At 45.8% G+C, this 6,000-nt stretch overlaps 1 protein-coding gene across 1 annotated transcript in view; it reads left to right on the top strand.

The window, feature by feature from the left end:
- Positions 1 to 995: 995 nt before the first annotated feature.
- LOC135904903 (alpha-tocopherol transfer protein-like) overlaps positions 996 to 6,000 on the top strand; it is a 44,148-nt gene continuing 39,143 nt past the window's right edge. Inside the window, exon 1 of the mRNA XM_070536665.1 lies at positions 996 to 1,085. The gene's annotated coding sequence lies outside the window, so the exon portion shown is untranslated. The remainder of the gene's footprint in view (positions 1,086 to 6,000) is intronic.

The raw sequence follows: 6,000 nt of genomic DNA, 5'->3' as shown, positions 1-6,000 counted from the left end.
GCCGCTAAGAATGTGTCAACGGGCGTGTGCTCATTCATCGCCAAACCTCCGTAATGCTCACGTTTCAGTATGAAGCAGGAAGTACAAAATCAAGAAATGTTTTCTGTTCAGACATGTGGTCAGCCACCATTCTTCGCTCGATAAGCATCAAAAATGCCTTCGTCCGTGTGACATCACCGCGTATGCGTCTCATATACTGTGCGTCCGCCTGATTTGGTGCTTGCCTCGAGCATAGCTTTTGAGCAACGTATTAACGTAAAAATTGCAAGACCATACATTTGTAACTTTCCTGATAGAAAATGAAACATTTCATGTGGTTACATGTAGCATAGCATGAAAGTAAATAAATTTGTAAGTGTCGGCGTAAGCTATAAAGCCTCCATTTACCCGATTCACTAATGCTTCGCTTCACATAGACTTTAACATGTATGTTGGACCTGTACATTTTTTCATACAATAAAGGTTACGGTCTCAAGTATTCTATAGGCTGATACAATACACAAATGGTGGTAACAAAGCTGAAAAAAGTAACTACTGTACGCGAGTGTCCGGCAAATGCAATCAGATGCCTAAGATGTTCAGGTGATCTGTGAAGTGAGTTCAGGTTTAGGTGCAGTTAGCCAGTCAGTATAAAATTTTCTTTCTTACATACCTTAGTGGGACGACTTCGTGCCTGACAGTACCGGCATATGATGTAGTACCTATATACGGCATATGATGTATTTTATATATGGCATATGGTATAGTGCCTGTATATGATATAAACGATGCACGGACAACTGTGCCCTTCTGTGCAAGGTCAAATGAATGCAGCCTACTATGTGAGAGCGCAAAAACGTATTGGAAGACCGCACCTCATTGCAAGCGCTGTAAAGGTTCGGAGCGCAGCGAAATAGGCCGCGGTTTTCTGAAACAAAACCATCACCCGTGACAAGCTGCAGCTGTTATTACAATAGCGCAGCCAAGGGCAACCAACCCTTGCAAACCGTAAACGATGGATCTCCTGGAAGCAGCAAGAGTCGAGCTCGGGTAAACGCTAGAAATCAGAGAGGAATCACTTGGACGTTCCTGTCAATTGATAAGAGGTACGTTTCCATCAAATAGCTACGCGTAAAATGAGTTACCAAATCTTTTGCGTCTGGTACAAGCATGACCGTTCGAAAGCATCTGTTTCTGTAGATGGTGGTGGTGAAAACTTATTTGCAGCATCATTGCTGCGGAGAGTCTCCGATTCGTGGGAGGTTCTTGGCTTGCGGTGGGGGGCCCTCAGTCCGGTGCTCCGCTTGCGGCTGACGCTCTGCGGGCCCTGTCAATCAGACTCAGCTAGTCGTCTGGACTCTCACTTGCCAACACCTCCTCCCATCACTCCGCTGTAGGATGTTGTATTGGGGGGGGGGGGGGGGGGGTATGGCGGTGATGGCCTGACATTCCCACGTGATATGGCATAGGGAGGCTTTAGCTTAGCACTATGGGCAGCGAGGATGGTATGCCGTAGGATGTACTTTACCGAGGATGTGCAAATTGGGATACAGTTTGTATGTGCCTCCAACTGACCGAGTCCTCTTTATTTAGTGTTCGCTGTTTCTAGAGTGCACGAGTATATGGTCAAGTGTCGAAAAACGAATGCTGTATTGCCCTAGTTGCTGCGATTATCGAATTAAATGGCCACTATAGGTAAATACGAATATTTTTATACCCGTGCTCGAATGGTTCAAATGGCCAAGTTCTAATGGTTCAAATGGCTATATTAAAGAAAACCAAAACGGAAAATGGCTAAGTAGACCACCGCATATGTTGCTGTGGCAGCCGCATTTTTGCAGCTAAACCGCCATTTTTCGCACTCGTCAGTGGGTTCTGAGTATACGAATAAACTGCCTGTTGAACGCTAGTGCTTCATTGGAGCTCTTACCAAGCAGCGCTTTATAACGTGCAGTGCAATAGCCGAAAGTAATGGTGCGGATATGCAAAAAATTTGAAGTTCGATGGCGAGAACGGTTATTCATTGTTCGCAAACTATTGAAACATCATTGGACATTTGGTTCGATTCGATTCGCTTCGTATTTGATTCGGTCTCGAAAATTACTGTTGGCACACCTCTACGTGTTTCGAGCAATAATCATTTGATCATGTCCTTTCAATTTTTCGTCTCATTTTTTCTGACAAAGTGAATGCTATAAAAATTTAAAAAAAGATGTTTTCATTACTTAAAGTACATCCCGAATGGCACAAATTGTCGCGCAAGATCTTACTTTTGCAACGAGAGTATGGGCTGCTTGCGAGGCACCGATTCTGGCGTAGCGAGACGTGGCAGCGCTCCTGAGTATAGTCCGCGGCACGGTCTCCGGAAGTTTAATCTTTTGTTATCGCGACACTCCAGACGCATTTCTGCTGCCATAGTTAGCATCGCCGTCGCCGTCGCCATCGCCGTGATTTCCCGTATAAAATCCAAACGCAATAACATTGTCCCCGCGAGCCGTATGCCGTATATGCGAGTGAAAGCGTGCGAGGGTGAGTCGATGATGGTGGCTCAGGCGTTCTACTCGGGCGGCAGTAGCGAGCCGCCGCCCAGGCCCTCCCTATATTGAGCAGGGTTTGGGTACGCGCTAGCTGAGAGCGATCTGTGATGAGAGTCTAGGTGCACCAAGGGCTAATAGCTTCATGTGCACTCTGTTCTCGCCGCTGGATTCGTGTTGAAGCGAGAGGCTGCACGAAACTCAATTCTCTCGCTTCTTCCGCCTCGCTTTCTCACTCCTCTGTATTGACAGCGAGTGTGCGCAGGTCATCAAGTGAGATGTGTTCATGTTTTCTCGTACGCGCGTGACACCGTGGTTGTTAATTTACTTAGTATGTAGATGTTTACAAGTTAAAACGGCCGATAAAACTACTATTCGTACGGCGCATTCTTGTATACTAATTTTCTGTCGTAATCGATGCTTCGCCTTTCGGTTGAAACTGCGACTTTTTTACGTAAGCGGACGGTACTGGAAAACGAAGGCGCCTCATGTACGTTAAACTAGCGCTGGAGAAATTTTACTTGAACACTAGCAAGGTTTATCACCCTTCTTCCGTAAGTATTGGAACGCATAGCATTAGGAGTTCCGCGTTTTTCAGGAGTATGTTTGCTCAAGGCTGCGAAAGTAACTCTGTAAGTTTTCTACTTTTACACATTATGTATTGATTTGAAGGACGAAGAGATGTGTGATAGCTTCTGTGAATATATTGTTTGCATATACTCGCAGGTAACGTTCTGTGTCAATGAAGGTATGGAAGAAAAATGCACATAAATTAAGAGCGCTACTCAAATACAGTTTCTTCGTACTCATTCGCGCAAGTGTAGGCTTATTGACAATACTAGTGCCGCGCAGCATCGGATTATCTTAATTGTGCTAGGTTATTAGGAAGATAAGTGGGCATAAAAAAGTGTCGTTCGTCTTTAAAACTTGAATGACAGTGATTTGCTAGCCTCAGTGATTCTGGGTGGGCTTCAGTGATTTCGCCTGGGGGTGTCTCGTGTACCTTAAGATAAGCGATGCATGAACCAATGCATCGGAAATACAGATAGAGATGCACGTCTTGCTGAATGTATCATGATACATCTGCAAATAGAATATATCCAAAGAGTATCTTAAGATGTATCTTAAGATGTAAGATGTATCTTCCATACTGCCCAGCCCTGGACTGGAAATAAGCTGATGCAGTATCGGTTCGAAGACACCGGAAGCATGGCCGAATTCTGGAGGAATATACTCGGCGCAGTGGTACATGTGTACAAGCTCCGCCCCTGTAGCTTTTCCTTCATTGCCACATAAAGTTGTCCATGAATAGAGGGTTTATGTTATGCGTCGGAAGACTACCTCACATTGAAAGCCTCCTTCCCCGAGCCCTGCATGGCCCTTTCTTCTGAACGCTATGTTATAGGCCCTGCTAGGCATGCCTTCTGCTCCTGCATGTGGTGGCACCGGTAAGCGGACGACCAGGAGCGATATCTCCCTCTCTCACGGCCAGAGTAATGCTATCGAAGTGTAGTAAAGAAGCAGACCCATCACCAACAACTTACTGATGAGTGCTGTTGATGGCCAGGTCTAGTCAAGGGGGCTCCAGTTGGTATGGTAGTTTTACAAGCCTGAGCGCATCCAGGGCAGTAGGTGGTGCTAAGTTATGTTTGCGTCATGCATGCAGTCTGACATGGAATGTCTCACTAAAGAATTGGCGCCGGCATTCATGAAATTTCGCACACAGTACGCGCGACGCATCTTGGACCAAGTGACGAGTTCTATCTTAACGGTTGTCCACTGAAAACCATCACGGGCAAATCTAAAGACAACGTAATATTGTTACGTGTAGCTGATGTACAAGTCTATTTATAATATATTTACACGTAGATCAACGGTGGCAAAGATGGCGACGCTATATCAAACGGGGCCACGTCGTCTTCTTTTTCCTCAGTGCAGCGACATTCTGGCGGCTGTTCCGTAGCAATATGTGGCAGTCTCACTTCCTTAAATACCGTTGACAAAGCGAAAACATAACACGGACAACGGAAAGGATGCGTACTTACAGAGCGTTCTGTATGTCCTTATTTCTTCAGTTAACCGTGTTTTATTTGCGCTTTACCTGCCTTTTAATGTCGCCATACCAAATGGCTCGGATGCAGGCCCTAGCTCTTACATAACATCATCCCGAGGCTGCTAACAGAACAAAGTCTAAACAAGTAAGCGTAAAATTACAATAACGGAACAAACAAACAAATTAAGCAAGTGCCGCCATTCGTTAGTGTGTGTCGAATACCTTAATGCAGGCGGCACGTCAGCTTGGGCCAACGTTCGATGCGTATTGGAAGATACTGACCCAACGAAGGGCTAAGGTTAACAGCGGTGTTCCAACACCACATGTGTCTTTTTGATTCCTGGCCCAATGATGACCCGAGGTTAACAGTTTAGCTTGGATATCACATGGGCCATTCTGATAGAGATCCAACGCTGGCCCCGATTGTACATCCAGCAAACAATATTAGCACTGCCATGCAGCAAGGCGGGAATTATCGAAACGACATTCCTATGGACTTTCCAACTTGGGTTACTTAGTTGGCTTTCTTGGGACAACACTGAGCTCATAAGAAGCAAATTTTTTGTTCCTGATTATTTGTAATGTATTTTTGTACGAGTTATTAAGCTTAAGTGACGGTTAGAAAATGCCAATACAAACTGAAATTCTGGGGTTTTACGTTACATAACCACGATGTCATTAGGACGCCCGCCGTAGGGGAATTTCAGATTAATTTTGACCCCCTAGGGGTTTTTCATATGCGCTCACTGCATGATACAAGGTGCGTTTTTGAGCTGCGCCGCAATCGAAGTGCGGCCACCCAAGAAAACCCAATGCATAGGGCAAGAAGCAGATGAAGCAGTCGGGCAAGCTGGCTGCTGCTTTATTGATCATGCAGAGGAACATGAAATTTCGCTAAGACAACATGATATTGTGCATTTTTCTGCACCTATAGTTTGCATTGGCGTTCCACGGCTTCGGAGGATCAATACGATTCTGGGCAGAATCAGAAATTCCACTGCCAGAGCGTTAAGAGAAACGTCTTATATTGCCTCGAGAGGGGATGCTCATGTTAGTGAAACTTCTATTGAGTTGTTTGATTAGCAGCGAAGAAAGCTTCATGCGTGGCATGTTGCGCGGACAGTGGAACAATTCATGCACTAATATAGTGCTGCGTGTGACCACTGCGGCGTCAAGAAAACTATCGAACACGTTCTTTCGATACAGCGTACACAGGCAGTTAGTCGCGACGACGATGGTGCGTATTGACTACCGGTCGCTTTCGGAGTAGTGTTAGGGTTGGCGCGTAACAGCCCGGGCAAAAAAGGATGCTCGAAAGACCATGCTCAACCGAAACGGAGGAAGGATTCCTGATTTGCCATGGTTGTCTAGTGTGGCTGCCGGTTTGGCAGGCGGGCCCCGCATTGATGACAGGCCCCTTTGTGTGTGCGACCA

The sequence above is a fragment of the Dermacentor albipictus genome, chromosome 3 (assembly GCF_038994185.2).
Source record: "Dermacentor albipictus isolate Rhodes 1998 colony chromosome 3, USDA_Dalb.pri_finalv2, whole genome shotgun sequence".
Classification (NCBI taxonomy): Eukaryota; Metazoa; Arthropoda; class Arachnida; order Ixodida; family Ixodidae; genus Dermacentor; species Dermacentor albipictus.
The sequence above is the reverse complement of the archived record's forward strand: the minus strand, read 5'-3'. Positions and strand labels throughout refer to the sequence as shown.